The sequence below is a fragment of the Rousettus aegyptiacus genome, unplaced genomic scaffold (genome assembly GCF_014176215.1).
Source record: "Rousettus aegyptiacus isolate mRouAeg1 unplaced genomic scaffold, mRouAeg1.p scaffold_m13_p_8, whole genome shotgun sequence".
NCBI lineage: Eukaryota > Metazoa > Chordata > Mammalia > Chiroptera > Pteropodidae > Rousettus > Rousettus aegyptiacus.
This window is the reverse complement of record NW_023416311.1, coordinates 37,805,425-37,823,644: the sequence shown is the minus strand read 5'-3', so window position 1 is coordinate 37,823,644 and position 18,220 is coordinate 37,805,425. Positions and strand designations below refer to the sequence as shown.

The window sequence follows — 18,220 nt, the reverse complement described above, 5'->3', positions numbered from 1 at the left end:
CTCAGAAGATTTTATATGTGGTAGAACACTGATAATATTTAGGTAATAATAGAGTCAGAGAGAACAAATTATCAGAAATGGAAGTGTCTGAAATAAGAAGGATGTTGGAATTTCGCAAGTGCTACAGGACCAGAGAGTACCACCAGAAGTACTAGGTTATGATTTGGGTTGCAGGTAAGAGAATGAGGGGGTAGAATAGTGATTAACCTTATACAATTGGCCAGCTTCTCCCATCCATCCATCCATCCATCTATCCATCCATCCATCCATCCATCCATCCATCCATCCATTCATTCATTCATGCATCTATCCATACATCCATCCATCCATCCATCCATCCATCCATCCATCCATCCATCCACTCAATAGGTATTTATTGAGTTACTATCATGTGTCAGGTATTATGTTAGGTTTTGAGATACAATAGTGTATACAATAGATATAATAGTCTTTAAAGAGTTTATAGTTCCGTTGGAAAGCCTGATAAATAGGCAATTACAAGATAGAAAATAAAGCATTTGATACAGGAAGTAGGGTCTCTGTGGGTACAAACAGGAGCATCAATTAAGTCCAGTGGAAGATGAGTGACCCAAGGGTACTTTTTAAAGAAAGTAATGTTGGAGACCTGCAATGTGAGTAGAAAATTTCATGGACCTTCTCAGGCAAAGGTGGATGGAAGGAGAAAGTTTCAGGCAGGACCATAGAATCCTTACGATGAGGAGAATATTGTAGGTTCTTCAGTATGGCTGGGGCATGAAATCCAAGGGAGGGGAGTGACAGGAGATGTGACTGTAAAGGGAGGCAGGGCTCTGTGGGCCACATTAGCAAGTTTAAACTATTCTGTGGGCAGTGGAGATTCACAGAATGTATTAATTGGAGGACTTCATCAGGTATGTGTTTCAGAAGAGTCATGTAGTTATGTAAGTGTAGAGTGTGGATTTAACTGGGCATGGACAGTAAGCTCAAAATCTTGTGTGTGGACCATTGTCACACATGAGATTGTATAAGTCACTGGAATCAAGTGGGGCAGTGATTTTTTTTTTCTTTTTTTAAGTGAAGGTAAGCCAGAGGATGCCATGCCTTAGTTTCATTAAGAGCAACATGAAATCAGGTAAATCTCTTAAACTTCTGCAAGGCAGAGCTTTTTTTGTATTATTTTAAATTGCCTCGGGACCTAAAAGGTCCATAACTATAGAAAAGGAGTCTGGCACATGTACCACCTGCATGGAAAAAGCAGCTGATGGGAAAAAAAAAGGAATTTGAGGAATTCTAGGGCGGGGTGCTAGAAGTATATAACAGCTCAAGGTCTTTCCAAATCACAGCTTTATAATTCCTGGTCCTCTTTACCTTCTCTTCTCCCTGACCCCCAGCTTTATGAGGATGATAGGACTTTCTAGGAACCGTTAGTAAATTTCTTTCATGAACATTTTCTATACAATGAACCAACTTTTTATTTTTTTCTCATGAGAGAAAGATTAAATAAACAATCATGTTGTTTAAATAAGTTGCATTACCTGAGGAGATATATGCCACAAGTTGTAAGAGATGGGGAGCATGTACTTCTTGTAAATTTCTTCGAAGAAATTCTTTGCTCTAAATTGGTGTCAGCTCAAAATGTAGTACTGTTCCCCTAGAATAGAGATGGCCAGGCCTTTTGAACTTATTTCAAATGAGGAAGTAGAGATATTATTGGACCTTGCCATAGATAACCACTTTTGCTTCAGAAGAGGTTATAAAAAAGTGGAACATTTTTTTTCTCCTTAAAACTCGTTACTGAATACCTTATATATCCAAGATCTTCTCTTCCACCAAAGTGTATGGGCATGTGTGCACATGTATGCATGAGATCCGGATCTGCTCAGAAATTTAAGAAGTGATCTTAAAATCAGAAAGATGAATTCAGCGCATCTACATGAATTAAGTTCAATACATGTTTATGTATAGACCTGTCTAAGTCTCTTAGTATCCTAAAATATTTACCCTATTTTTTTTTTTTTTTTTTAAGGAGAAAACAGGCCTGACTCAAGGAAGGGAGCCACTCTTCAAGCCTCTTCAGCTTTACTTTAGAGGAAGGTAGTGTGCTGCTGTGGAACTAGTTTCAGAAGGAAACCTCTAGCCGTACTGAAGGAAGACTCTGAAAGGTTTCTTTTTCTCAATGTGTATGTGCACCTATGTCTACCTTTAGATTACGTGTCACAATCCAAGCGTAAGAAGGAAGCCTAATCATGGCAGACACTCCTCATCCCTGACCCTACAATACCATGTAGTTCAAAAGTAATGAAGTTCCCTGAGCAGTGAAAATGCTGCTTTTCCTCTTTGTTAGTTACTTGGAATCATTTATAAGTTCCAAACAGCTACTCTCTGTAGAGCCCTCTTACTTTCCATTTCTGAGTGTGTTTCATTATTATTCCTTTTGATGTTGGAAATATAATTTTTAACAAACTACCAATTACTATGAAATATCGCTACAACAAACCAGTATTCTCAACGCGATTGTTTGTTGTACTAGGATGTGACCTTCTTTGCTAATTCTTGGGCTGTCTTCCTAGTTTGTGGCTTATTTGAACTCATATTTCTTCTGTCTGTTGACCACTTCAAAGCGTTTGTCTAGAAATTAAGCTGATAAAATAACGTAGAAGGCTTTTCCCTAATGATAGTCTTTTTCTTTTTTTTTTAAATGCAAATAATTGAAAATGAGCAATGATAACATTAGAGCACTTTATGTGCGAAGGTTTAAAGAATGATTTGGAGAATCAGTAGTAAAAAGGGACTAGTAACAAGTGAGCGTGAAATATTATTTTGCTCCAAATACTATTTAAAACAGATTAGAATTTAGGCTTATTATAGAAAATGGTTATACTTGAGTTATTTGAAGTTCTAACCCTCAGATGTTGTTTGAAAATCTATTTTTAAAGTTCTAACAGGGGATCTTAGAGTAAAATTGTCATTGGTGGGATGTGGAAGGTAAAGAGGTGAAAGAAAAGTCAGACTGGAAGGAGGCTGCAAAAGGAAACCTCCCTCTTCAGGACCAGGTGGTGGAATGGGAGTCAGACAGGAAGGAAACCAGCAGAGGTGTTTTTGCAATTCATGGATCTTGCAGCTCTTTGAAAGTGCTACCCACAAAGGGACAGGTGCAAAGTGCTAAAAAAGAGTTTCTTATAAAGTCTTCTCCGGAATGGCAGGCCTGCCAGAATGAGAAGTCGCTTCATTTTTGGTACACAGATTGGAATTTCAAAGATATAAAGACACAGGTCTTTCTCTTAAAGTGGTGGGCTGTGGTGTTCTTTAGATAAAATTTCCAGAGCAGATTGCATACTCATGCTAAGGAAAATGTATCTGTCAATCTAGGGATTTTTAAAGGTAATAGGAGGCGGAAAGACCTGAGAGAAATTTCTTATTATCTACACTCATGCTTAGATCATTTGTGAGCTTGCTTTTGCCACATGTCTTGTATTGGCAACTCATTTGGTGCCTCTTCTATATCTATGAGACCCGTCCATTTTGTGCACTCAGCAGACTTCCAACTGCAGGTATATGTCGGTTTCCAGCCCAAGATCTTTCTCTGGAGCTATAAAAGTCTTTTCTGACTGTGAAGACAGAAGGGAGCAAGTGACAGGTATTAATAGCTCACCAGGAGCAGCCCTCAATCAGTGAATGATGGGAGTGGGCACATAAATGCCCAGCCCTCTTGCCCTTCAGGTGGAATAATTGTGTTTCTCTGTGGATTAGCTCCAATTGTCCATACTATTCCCCAGCAAACAGCCTTCCTTTAAGGCTGTCTTCTCCTCTCTATCTCACTTTCTTACTTTCCTATTGGAGTTTCTTCCATTTCTCAAATTCACTATTTGAACTGGATTGTTTACTATTGAGTTTGATTCCGGAGGAACCCATGCATAGTCATTTTCTTGACAAAAAAAAGTAATTGTCAACTTGCCTTCCTTGAAAATATATTAAATGACAGAAAAACTAAAATTTTCTTTATGGTTAACTCATATTTCCCTATACACATTATTAAACTACAGTATTGTTTAAATAATTATATAATGTAGAAATGATATGAAAAGCATAAGGGCACCACTGATTTTATAATTAAACACATTCACTTTAAGCATCTAAGAGTAGGCACCAGTTATGTGAAATGCTAAGGGGAAAACATTCTAAGATAAAATGATTAATGATTTAAGAGTAATTACAGTGTCCTTTGTAATAATCGAGTTTTGTTTAATTTAATTGTCTGCATACAGACAATAGTGATTGGTGTCATCTAGGAATTCTAGATCAAGTTGAAAGCTGTTGACCAAGTTTAAAAGATGCACACGAGAGGGAAATGGGTGGTCGTTCATTCTCTTTTATTTCTTAGCTACTAAAATGAATAATAAAAAGTGCTACTCTTATTCTGGTATTTGAAAAATGAAAAGAAAAAATGGAAACAAAGTGTCAGTTCTTTCTTAAGGAAAGATACTTTATCAATATTCTTAAAGACAACTTTAACTGGGTGATCATAACTGCATAATTTACAGGAGCAGCTTGATTTTGAATTTGGGGCCTATTTCTAGGAGGGAAATGAATAGAGGCAAAAGGGAGGGGTTCAATGGGGTAGGAAGGTTATGAGTATTGCTGGAACCCAAGTATAAACACAGCTCAACCTTTGAAAGTGCTTTAATTCTTTATCATAAATGTAAAAGCCAGACCAGAAACATCCAAAATGTATAGTAAATGTTGATAATATATTATCATCATGAGACGTGTTCGAATTCCTTCTGAGGTAGATGAAGCACAAATTTTGTGTCTCGCCAACTTTAGTTTTTTAGTTTCATGCATTGATCATTTATTTGATTTTGTAGAGCTGTTCCATCTGTGTGTTGGGTTGGCATGAGGTAAGAAGTCTCCCTCTCTTTCTGGTGACACCTACTCACAGCTTGGAAAAAACAGCTTGGACTACACATTCTATGTTTTGGTTCTACCTACCAGGATGGTTTGCAGATAGTATCAGTGGTTTTATCTTTAAAATAGAAATTTTAAAACATTTTTTTTGTCAGCAATTAATTCATTTTTTCAAGTAGGATATTCTGTACAAATCTGAAGTGTGAGATATATGGAAATACTAATTTCAACACACAGGTACTTGAAAAAGTTAAGGACTGCTGTATGCTCTTAGAATACTCTGCAATTATTATTTATCCAGGAACCCAGGGAAGGTATAGAAGGAAATGTCATTTCAAAATGGAATCATCAGCAATATCTAACTATTGCTCATATTTTTTATCATAAACATCAAAGTTAGACAAGAAGCACACAAAACTTCTAAAAAGTACTAAAAGAGATATAATTTAGTAATATTAAGATATTATCTGTTGGAAATTAATTTGGTATTCAGTGATTGACCATTATGTGGTAAGACTATGTTCCAGGCAGATGAGGCTGAATCTTACTGAGCATATAAGTGAGAGAGACATGTTATTGTAAATCTGGGTTATTTGTAAGGGAAAAAAAGGAGTTCTTTTATCATATACATCTCACAGAAGGTACAGTTTACTGTGATAAGTGTAAAGCATATATACTTAGCAAATTATACCCAGAGATATCAGGCTGGGAGATGTTCGATGTTCCAAGAACATGGATTCTCCATTCTCTTCAGTTCTACCTGTCTGAGAGCCTATCTAGTTGCATGAAACCCAGAGTGAGGTCTCATCTAACCCTTTATGATTTGAATTTGTCACCTGGTAAATCCAGTCTGATTCCCCAACATGATTGCAAAATCTTCTATTGATCAACCAGCCTTTGTAACTTGGCTCTAATGATTTCTTACTACACCACTAGCACCAACTTATGACATTGCCCACAGGTTCCATCATAAGACCAGGTATCATACATGCTCAGGATGGACTGGCTTAGCATGTAGATCCTGGCAAAACTTTTCACATATGTAGAGGCTTGATTGTACCTCTTTAGAAATGAGAAGAAGCCAGGCAATGGCCTTTAAATAAAAAGACCAGGGCTGAACTACACCTTTGCTGGTTCATAATGCATATAAAGAAAAGTCCCTTATGTGCACAGATTTGGTAGAAGGAGGTTTTCACTGAGGTTTGCCGACATAAATGAGTTAATTAGACAGTATCTTGGGAGAGAGTTCATCTAACTCTGTTAAGATCTAATAGACAACACATGTGAGTTTGTGATTTTTAATATATTCCCACAATGTTAAATATACATTAAAAAAATTGACCAAGTTATTTGTATGTAACACCTGAAACAACTATGAAAGATTTTAGAGCTTCTGGGAACATAGCTTAAAAATAAATCCCGAAATAACATTCCTGATTTGGAGAACTTGGATTATTGCCATTTTACAAATGGAGGGAAAACACACAAATGCAAAAATGGCAAGTTAAAGGTATTTTGGCTGACTTAGGCATGATTACATGGTAACTCAGTGGCAGACCTGAAAAGCCAAGCTCAGGTTTTCTGTGCTGAAGTCCAGAAATCTAATGAACTCAACTTCCAGTAAGTAGAGTATAGCATTGATGTTCTAGTCTAGAGCTGCATTATTTAATTTGGTGTAAAATAAAATTCATTCAAGTGGGAACTACTGGTTACTCAAAAATAATAGTGGGATATAATTTCCTATTTCTTTGACTTTGCTCCAATGTCCGATGGCTTAGTAATGATAAAAATGTTAAAGTGTAAAGCTGCGTGTAAGAATAATCATTGGGCTGTTAGGATGAAACCAGTAAGGATTGTAGGCCACGGTCTTAGGCTATGAAATCATTCATAATAATTTTTCTAATAGTTTTGGAGCCATCATGCTGTGCTGATTCAGTTTGTAGATTGTAAAGTATCCGTAGGTAACAATATGTCATTTGCTCTTCCCTACACCGATGCTAAAATATAGTTCTAATAGAATATCATTTTAAATGGCCATCATTTAAAGAAATCCTTTTCCTCCAAGAGTGAAATTCAGAACATTCTACTCTGGACTGAAGGTTTGGTTGGCTTTTTGCATCCAAGCTCATTCTCATGGGACATTTTAACTTTTCCCTCCTTTTATCATGGAGAGTCAGGGGGTGCCCAGACAAGGTGCAAGGTTTGTGTAGTGGAGGATGACATAGGGTGAGTATTTACTAAAACCATTAAGTTTGCTTATTTAGGAAATAAGCTCAAGCTTTCCCAAAGAAATGGAAGACAAGCCAAGAGTAAAAGTAGGATTATGTGGGATCAGGTGAGCATGTAGCATGGAAAGGTCTCTTTTTAACTTTATCGATTTTTCAAGTATGTGGTTTATTAGTAGAGGACAAGTGTGAACAAATGCTTTGTGTAGGTGCAATTTTCTTGTTTCCTCTTATTGAGAATCTCTGGAGAAGGAGAAGATTAGGGCCAGTGATGGTTAGTGGGTATGAATCAACAAAGAAGCAGATCTCAAGAGACAGTTCAATTAAAGAACTTAAATAACTAACAAATAATTGTATGAGAAGATACAGCATGCTTCAACCAATGCATACAAAGGAAGAACACATGCTATTTGAAAAATATGCTACCTCCATAACATATATTTGCATTTACTTGCTGGGATAATTCTGGGAGCAAGAAAGTACTTTGCAGTTAGTTGGGTTGTTATAAGGTTTTTACTACTATAGTCCTGAAAAAACTTTTTTTAAAAATTTTTTTCCTAATTCCATTTCCTGGTAAGAATACTTACAGACTTTTTAGAGTACATACAATGACTTACAGTACGTATTCTCAATGGATACATTGGTGGCTAAGTACCTCTCGGTGGAACAGGACCAAAGAGTATTGTGAATAACTCAGTGTTCATTTATTCAAGGAGGGTGTTGGGTAAATGACTCTGGTTCTGGGTCAGATGTTGTTTAACAACCTGAGCTAGTGACAACAGAGACTTGTATGTCACTTCAGAAAGGATATATTCATATCGCCACTCTTTTTGGAGGCAGTCTTTCTCATTTGCCACAGTTGAGAGGACAGGCATCTTTCCCAAAGCTGTTTAGATGACAGATGCTTCTTGCATGGAAGCTCCGAGTTAACTACCTTTCTAGAAATTCCTTTCCAGCTCAAGCTGGGATTACAGAAACCATTCAACAAATGAACACTGACTGGGCCAGCTGTTCTATTTATAACACACTGCGGCCCTTCAGCTTGTCTATAGCCTGGTACAATTTGTCTGCACAGGTGCTGCAGGTGGAAAGCTATTAAATTTTCATTTATGCTGGCATTTCACTAGAGGCATTCGAGCCTCCCTGAGCTGGAAAGGGTTGCACTCTTAAATGACAGGATTCAAAGGAAGTTCAAATCTTATGGAGAGAAGCGGGAACATGAAGGCAATGACCCAGTTTGTCCCTAATGTCTTCTTGGTTTCTGAACTCATTCAGTGTCTTGTGCTCTCCTGCCCCTCCAGATGCTGCTGTGCCAGATTCATTAACTAATTAACCCCCTTTTTCATTTTCATGTCAAACGTTTCTAATATTCAAGAAATAAACACTGGCCTCACCTGTGTGCTGCTGACTTTGGGCTTGTTTTGAATTTGCTAGTTGGCTGCAGTTTACTCTTTGAGGCTTGCCTGAAGTAATCGTTTTGTGATGTGATGTGAAGAAAGCTAATTAAAAAGGAACCTAAAGACTAGATCAGCACATGAATAGACAATTTTTTTTCATCCAAACACAGATATAAGATGTGTATAAGCTAGATACATTGAGTGGGGCATGGCAGGCCTAACGTGAATGGGAAAAGGAAGATAAATACGGAAATCCTTTAGCCCTCACATTAGAGACTAGAGGTAAAAGGACATCTTCAAAAATCTTTCCATTTGTTTAAGAAATGATTTTATCCTTGCATCTGAATGTATCTGAACATAAATTCAAGTTAAATACAATGGAACACTTTGGACTCTGGAGGCCTATACGTGCTTTGTGAAATGGCTACATAAGATAAGTGTTTTAATCTATCATGTGTTTCTAAAAGAAAGAACATAAAGACAGCTATATATCTTAGAGCAGGGGTCCCCAAACCCCTGGGCCACGGAATTGGATCACACAGCAGGAGGCGAGAGGTGGAGCTAGACTTCATCTATATTTGCAGCTGCTCTCCAACACTAGCATCACCGCCTCAGCTCCACCTCAGATCATCAGGCATTAGATTCTTATGGGAGCACTGGTCCCTGGTGTCAAAAAGCTTGGGGACTGTTGTCTTAGAAGACCCATGATATGTCAGTGTGTTGTGCTATGATACCCCTCCTCTTTCTTTCTCTCCCCATCCTCCTTCTCCTACTCAGAACATTTAGAAGACAGAAATTGCCTAGCCTTTTACCTTCAATTTTGAAAACACCATGTGGCTGGCTATGTGCCAAACATGGAACCATCATTACCTCATTTAATACCCTCAAAAAGCAACAGAGGTAAGCATTGTCAGCACCATTTTACAGACAAGAAACTGAGGATCTGACAGGTAAAGGAACTCATGCCAGGAGATGTAACTAGTAAATGATACAGCTGAGATCTGGATATATATCTTATTATAAAAGCAACCCCACCCCCACATGACCAATCTGCATTAATTCTGAATCCGTGTTCTCTTTAAAAAAGTTTGGAGAAAAAGAGAGCAAGTCTTTAACTTGAGCTGAAAGGAATTTCCTAGGCCTGAATCTCAAAATAATTTTAGAGTAAGGAAATAACAAGGAATGAGAGTCCAGGCCTTCTCAGGGTTTGGAATGGTTGCTATTCCCATAATCTTGTCTCTGTTTCATCAAATTTAAGTTGATTATATTTCAATAAAAATGACCACTAAAACATAAAGCTGGACAATGCAACATCATCTTTTGCTGCTTGAGAGTTAGCAAATGTTTTATTCTCCTTTATTGCTATGTCATAAGGGCAAATATAATTCTGATTACAAAAGTGTGATTTTATTCTTCTTTATATTCTACACAGAAAGTACTTTAAGTTTTAGTGAACTTTATTCAAAAGAGACATGATCGGTGAGTCACAAGCAGTGTGAACAATTGCTTACCCAAGATAATGTTTTGGGGAAAATGCGGCAGTTGTCTAGGAGGGCTTGGGAAGGTTGAGTGCTGAGAAATAGTAGTCACGTGGATGGCTATTGTGAAGTAGATCATCATTATGCATGTAGGGATTTGCGTGAACCCAAAACACTAAAATGGCTATCTTTAGGAAATGGGACATGGCTTTTATGACATGAGTATTCAGCAACTCGAGGCCAAGAGGCATTTCAATAAAGAGGAAAAGCACATAGGTCAATTATGTTTTGCCCACCTGGACAGGCCTTTGCTTCTGAAGCTTGGCATGTCTTCAGACACAATACATCCTTTCGATGTGTGCTTTAGGCATTGTGGGCAGGTGTTTGGTCACCACTGTGCTGCCAGTGGATCAGGGGGCTGCTTGCCGATGGAGCTCGTTGGCAGCTCCTTGCATGTCTTTCTTCTGTTCTTACCCTCCTGTACCCTTATCTTCTTTCTTCACTGCTCTCCTTAGGCACAGTGAAGCTAGTAGCACTTGGGAGCTTTGCATCTGCTCTTGAAGGTGGTTGCTTCAAGGGTTGAAATTTTATATACTTAAATCTTGCCAAAAGCTTTATTGGCACAATGTGTTCTTGAAATCTTTTTTACATTTGTAACCAAAAAAATTTTTAAGCTTTTTCCAGCTTATTTTGTTAGAATTTTCTCTGATTTATTGTGAGTTTGCTATTAATTCTCAATTAATGCCAGTATCAAATTTAATATGTCCTTTATTCATTGTCCTTTATTCATTGTCACTAAAATCCTTTTTTGGCCTGAACTGTTTTCACTTATCTTTCTCACCTCATTTTGCTCAGTCAGCCATTCTAAGCTTCCTTTGTTTCCATCAATTTTCTTCTCTAAGTCAAAGTCCTTATGATCAGTCACACCATAGAAGGTATACTCAGAGTTCACCCTGATGGGTCATAGATTCTCATATCTACCAGACAGTGGGAAGATACTGTGAAGAGGAAATATGTGAAGTCTTTATGGCTGGTGTCTCATGAGACTCACTGGCATGTGAGCTAACATGTTTTCATGATTCTCACAGACTTCGTCTTAATTTTTTTTTATTGTAGTAAAATATATATAATAACTAATTTTACAAAACGGTATATGGTTCGGTGATATTCACATTATTGTGCAATCATCACCACTATTCATCTCTGGAACTTTTTCGTCTTGAAAAAGTAAAACTCTCTACCTATTATATAATAACTTTTTTTTACTCCATCCCCCAAACCCTAGCACTACCATTCTACTTTCTGTCTCTATGAATTTGACTATTCTAGGTATCTTAAATAAGTGGACACATACAATATTTGTCCCTTTCTGACTTGCTTATTTCACTTACCATGTCTTTGAGAGTCATCCACCCTGTAGCACGTGCCACACTTTCCTTTCTTTTAAAGGCTGCATAATACTCCATTGTGTGTATATACCACATTTTGTTTATCCATTTATCCATTGATGAACGCTTGGGTTGCTTTCACCTTTTGGCTATTGTGAACAATGCTGCTATAAATATGAGGGTGGGGGACAAATATCTTTTCAAGTCCTTGCTTTCAATTCTTTGGAGTATATATCCAGAAATATATCCAGAAGTGGAATTTTTGGATCATATGCTGATTCTATTTTTAATTTTTTGAGGAATTGCTATAATGTTTTCCATAGTGGTTGCATTATTTTACATTCCCACCAGCAGGTCATAAGAGTTCCAGTTTCTCCACATCTTTGCCAACACTTATTTTCTTTCTCTTTCTCTCTTTTTGAAAAAATAACCATTCTAATGAATGTGAAGCGGTATTTAGCTGTGGTTTTGATTCGTATTTCCCTAATGATCATCGTTGTATACCTTCTTCTCATGTGCTTATTGGTTATTTATGGGTTTTTTTTTTTTTTGAGAAATGCCTATTCAAGTCCTTTGCCCATTTTTTAAAATTGCATTGTTTGTTTTTTTGGTGTTGAGTTGTAGAAGTTCTTTATATATTTTACATATTAACCCATTATCAAATATATAGTTTGCAAATATTTGTTTTTATTCTATCAGTAGCCTTTCATTGTTATTAGTGTCTTTTGATGCACAAAGTTTTAAAGTTTGATATAATCTAATTTATTAATTTTTTTTTTTTTTTTTTGCTGCCTCTGCAGCCTTTGTCTTAATATGAAATCTTTTCGTGGTGTTTTTATCCTGGCAGATTAATCTCAGTTACTTTACTCTTTCCTAAAACTTCATATTACAGACCTCTAATTAACCTCATGGCTAAACGTGCTTTTCACTCCCACTGACACTGAAGTCCAGCCTGGAAGCTGCTCCATATGGCAGGTCAGGGAGCAAGCTGTGGGGTAAAGGGCCTTACATTCCCATGCTGGCTTCTCCTGATGCTTTCCCAAAGCTAGAGTTCTGTTCTAAACAATAACATTCTGTTTAGTTTGCTTGATAGCCTCAGAATCCCAAATTTCCCCCCTCTCCCGCCCCATTATTTATTCCCTATTTATTGGTACTTATATTTTCTTTCTGTGCAGTTAGTTTTGTCTCTGTTGGTGTCATCTGAAAAATTAATGAGTGTACTAGATACCCTAATCCAGGTCAGATTTTTTACATATCCTTCTTTAAAGCAGTCGAACTCTCTTTTTGAACAAAATCTTAAGTGGGAGCTCGGTACCGCTGATAAGAGCAGCAGCTACTCTGTTTGGAGCAGGGGGTGAAGAGGTTCAGCTCACTGCTTCCCTCCTCCAGCTCCTGAAGCTTTTCCTCCAAATCTACATAGAGACTTTGTGGAGTCTACTCAGGACAGAAGCACTGATGGGGTGGGAAATGCCACACACATTCATTCTCCCTTCCAATCCTGCTTACATCAAAGCATTTCAGCTTTTGTGCAGTAAATGTATTTAGAAGTGCATGTACATTCAATGAAAACAAAAGGGTTCTCTGCCTGAAATAGCTGTTCAAAAATCCCTAATCTAGTTTACTGACCAAAAGTGATAAACCACATGGAACTGAGGACTTGTAACCGTGATAGACCTCTATGTCACCCCAATGTAATAGTGACCCAGTTTATTGATGAAAACCTCACATAGGGAAAATTCAAAAGCCAGAAGAGAGCTATCTGGTAAGAAGACCAGCTACTGAGACACTGGAAACTATTTTAATCCACAAAAATTTTAAACTAGAAGAAAACTTAGATATCACTAGCCCAGAGGCTGCAAATGCTGTATTTGGTTTGCATAGGAATTGAATAATTAGTTGATGGCATTAGAAAATCAGAAATGTTTACATAAACCTCCTGATTCTAGTTTCTCTTAAAAAAAAAATTAGAAGATCTGACAATACTAGGCCCATGGCCCTGTAGAGCAGTGATGAGTCACCAGGGGGACTTTAAAAACTCCCAGTGTCCAGTTTGTATTCCAGATAAATGTTATTTTCTGCAGTTAGGACCCAGACATAATATATATATTTTAAAAATTATAATAAAAAACATGACATTAAATTAACCATCTTAATCATTTTTAAGTGTACAATTTAATAGTGTTAAGTAATTCATATTGTTGAGCAATAAATTTCTAGAACTTATATTGCAAAGCTGAAATTCTATACCTATGTGATAGTGTTTCCTTCTTTTTTGAGGCTGCATAATATTTCATGGTGTGTATATACCACATTTTGTTTTCCATTCATCTGTCAATGGATGTTCAATGGGTTCCTTCTATTCCTAGTTATTGTGAATAATGCTGCTGTGAACATGGATATGCAAATAACTCCTCAAGATCCTGTTTTGATTTCTTTTAGTGTATACCCAGAAGTGGGATTGCTGGATCTGATGGTAATTTTATTTTAATTTTTTTGAAGACATTTGATATTTTTCATAACTGCTGCACCATTTTACATTTAAACCAAGAGTGCACAAGGATTCCAACTTCTACGCATCCTTGCCAACACTTACTATTTTCTATTCTTTTGATAGTGGCCATTCTAATGGAATGGAATGATATCTCATTGTAGTTGTGATTTGCATTTCTCTTATGTCTAGTGATTTTGAGCATCTTTTCATATGCTTATTGGTCATTTGTGTAACTTCTTGGAAGAATTGTCTGTTCCAGTTCTTTGCCTATTTTTTTAATTTGTTGTTTCTTTGTTGTTGAGTTCTAGAAGTTCCTCAGATATTCTAGATATTAAACTCATATCGGGTGTATGATTTTAAAATATTTCCTCCTACTCCATAGATTACATTTTCACTCCGTTGTTTCCTTTGCTGCACAGAAGTTATAAAGCTTAATGTAGTTTAATTTTTCTATTTCTGCATGTTGTCTGTGCTTTTAGTGTCATATTCAAGAAATCATTGCCAAATCCAATGTCCTGAGGCTTTTTCCCTATGCTTTGGCTAGCAGTTTTAGAGTTTTAAATGTTTTTTTAAATAACCAGACAAAATGTAAAATTAACCAGTATGTGACATATAGTTTATGATTAAGAAGAAAAAGTATCATTTCCAAAATTTGTAAAATAATTTTATTTTAGTGTGATTATTTCTTATACGAAAATAATATAACCTTGGAATTTAGTGTTAACTCTTCACATTATGATATGCATAGTGACTTAAAACTTATTAAAATTTCAGTAAATTATCTAATTTAGAAAGACCATCAACTATGTAAATGATTCTTTAGTTATTCTTGTAAAAATTAAAGTTGGCTATTATAACTGGAAGTAGAAGTTATTTTTGTGGTATTCATTCATTTTTATGGCATTCTGGAGTGATGCTGTGGTTGTGGAATTCTTGACAAAAGGGCTGTATTTCGTATACTTTTTATTGACCTTTTGTAGCAGAGCGTTTACTTGTAAATTTAAAATCAAGTTCATTTTTAGGTAAACTGGTTTTTCACCTTGAGATTTCATAATTATGTTCAATGAATATATTTTATTTTAGTTCTCAAGGCCTATTTTCCATATATATTTGCCTTCATATACCTTCTTCAAGTCTTCTTCTATGTGTTAAGTTTTAACGTTCTGTGTAATCACACGGATTCCTTTAAACTAGTTTTAGCATTAAAAGGACTATTTTGAACCTTCATTCAATGCCTTCACATCTTTCTCATAATACATACTTTAAAAAATTTCTCTTCTATCTCTTCTGAAACCAGCCTTCTTTTTGCCTGCTAAGCAGTAAAGAAGAAGATTGATAAATCAAGTTTTAAGGTATTGTTTTTCTCTACCTCAGCTTTGGCTCGCACTGTTCTCTCAACTCTGAATATTGTTTATAAATTTGTTCATGAGTGTGCTTTATATTTTCTCCAGCTTTCTTTTGCTATTCTCTTTGATATGTGCCATTAGCCTTTGTAAATACTTAAGTTCTTCAGGAACAATGACATTGTTTCTTCCGCCTACCTTGTTCACAGTTGCCTCTGTCCTATCAAGCAGTCAGAACATCTTTGGCATGGTGCTATCATCCTTTCTTTGTACCCAGCTCTGTGACATGCTGTGACAGAACTGTCCTCTTAGGGGTCTATTGGATAGGGCATGCTGACCATACAGGTGATCCTGTTTAAGAACTGAGTGTGTCACTTACATAAAATTATTGGTGGCCTGAGAAAGGTTTCCCAGAATATTATTTTATGCTCTTGAAGAATCTGAGTTCCAGGAAGAACTTTATCTCAAAGAATAAACACCTGTTAATAAGATTATGGTGATGATGACATTAAGTAACTATAAGGTACCAAAAAGCTAGTCTACTGTTCTCTCCTACTATGCTTATCCCCACAACCAAGGGGATTTGGCTTATGGCTATGCTGGACACCAGTTTAGCTCTGGGCCCTATAGCCGTTTTTGGTCAATGATTCTTATACTTCCTGGGGTTATTAACTTTCTAAAGAATCTAAAAACCTGATTCCCTAAGTGAAACAAACTTAAGCAGATAGGACATTTTAGAAATAATTTCAGTGTTTTCATAGATTGTCCTGAAGTTTCATCTGAGGGTCCTCTAAGGACAACTAACCTTCATCGTTTGATTACTATGCCAGGCACTGTGCGAGGCATGTTACCTGAGTCATCTCAATTAATCCCTACAATGACCTGATGAGACAGATTCTATGTTATATTTTTCTGTAAGATAAGGAAATGGAGCACAGAGAGATTCAATAACTAGGTTACACAGGAAGTAAGCAGAGGAGCTGGGACTAGCACCTTGGCGGTCTGATGCCAGAGCTGGAGACCTACGGACCCCAGTTTGAGAACCCTTACCGTGGAGAGTTTGATTTGGTTCTAGGCTGAATTCTAATCTGAAGAAGTATCAAGAGTAATCAAATGAAGGTTCTGAGTCAGCAAGGGAATCAAGTGTGTGTGTGGTCCATAGATCAGCAGCTTTGACTTCACCCGAATATTTGTTAGGAATGCAAAATCTTAGATTTCTCTCAAGAACTACAGGACTTTAATGTGATCCTCCAGGAGATTTGTACGCACATTAAAGTTTGAAAAGCATTGGCTTAGGTCACTCAGCATCAGCAGCTTTGACAGTCTCTGAAAACATTTCGAGCTTAAAATTGAGTTTTTGGTAACTTTTGGTAAAATCGCTGATGATTTCTAGTGTTGTGACTGGTGATGATGGTGATATTATAGGAAAGGTGATGTAGAGAGAGGCAAAGTTAGCATTAAATGAATTTATGTGAGAACAACGTATTGGCATCTAGTAGGTCTCCCTGCTCTGAATTAATGGTCAGGTCTATTTAGAATGTTTCTTTAAAATGCATGCAAGTGTTCTAGAATTGAGAAATACATTCATGTCTCAATTTTATAAATATCATTTATAAAAATGCCATTTTCACTTGTTAGCTGCATGCCTCCAGCAGCACAGGATGATTCTGGGCAGTACAGGGCTATGGATAGCCATCAAAGTTGGAAAGGAAAGCTTTAATATTTCTCGAATATTTCCTGCCAGGCACTGTTGCTGTGGTAGGTCTTTAAGGCCTAGCGGGGATGTGTCATACCTGGTGTGCAGGTGTCCTCTGAGCCGATTGCCTACTGAGCCCATGCCTCATACCCTTGCTTAATGACCTGGTTTCTGACCTCAAATGTTGGCTCCTCTCTTAGATCCACAGTTAACTTTGGTGCCAGAGCCTCCCTTGAACTGAATTTCCTCTTGAATGGTTACGATTTTTAATTGGGTTTTTCAAGTAACCTCTTTCTTGTTTTTGAACTGTAGTTAAGTTGAAATTCCTGTGACTAAATGATGGTACGTCCCTGCGCTGCGGATTTCACCAAGTGGTCATCCTTTGTATTCAGATCTCTCTGCCTGAGAACTCTCTGGTCATTGAGAGTAGTCATTATGATTAGTTCTCAGGGTCACAGGAAAGGACCTTTGTAATCCTTTTAGGTACATTCTGGAATGTAAGAACCTTCTGTGGGATAGTGGGATAAAAATGAGTAAAATACCCTCATAGCCACACTTTTTCTGTGAGAACTTGAGACCAGCAAAGATTTTTCAGTTAATTTAATAGGTTCCAGGATAGATCTTGGACTTTGGTGATGCTGAATGGAAAGGTTGTTATTAGAATGTTAAGAGAGCTATGTGTGCTTTACTGAGCAAGGACCATGAAATCTATTTAGAAATGTAACACCATCAGCCAAAAATGAAGAGTCTCTTAAAACAAGCAAAAAAGGCATTGTTAATAATTTTGATTCCTGTACCAAGAGTGCTCTATAAAAGTGGTGCTAAAAATTCTCCACTTAAAAATAATCTTATTTCATTACATTTTAAAGTATGGTATGACCTCTTCAAGTGATAAAGCTGAAGAGGACACAATGATTCAGAATGTTTAATATGGGGATCCACATTTGAGTTAACTGAAAAAAACCCCAGAGGATTGATATTAGATATTTATATGATTACCACTCAGGCCTATTGGTATTTATCATGAGAACAGTATTACCTAAGATGCAGGAAAATATGCATCCTTGGCACTGGACAAACCCATATACTATTTAATATGTGGGTCTTACCAGCCATGAGAATTTTGTTTTTCTTTCAATTACTCATTTGAAACAAGTGATGACTGAAAGAGTAAGCATTGTGTAAACTCTTCAGGGAGAAGAGGTGATATTTTCATGTAAGATATGGCTACATTAAGATGTCTTAGTATGTAGATTAAGTTTTTATTAATTAACCGCTGTCCAAAAATCAGAACAAACAGCAAACAGTTCCTTGCCAC

General features: G+C 36.8%; 1 protein-coding gene across 1 annotated transcript in view; it reads left to right on the top strand.

Moving 5' to 3' along the window:
- The window catches only part of FAM170A (family with sequence similarity 170 member A), a 67,804-nt gene that overhangs the window by 39,891 nt on the left and 9,693 nt on the right, over positions 1-18,220 (top strand). The window contains exon 12 of the mRNA XM_036225260.1: positions 2,006-2,159. The gene's annotated coding sequence lies outside the window, so the exon portion shown is untranslated. The remainder of the gene's footprint in view (positions 1-2,005; positions 2,160-18,220) is intronic.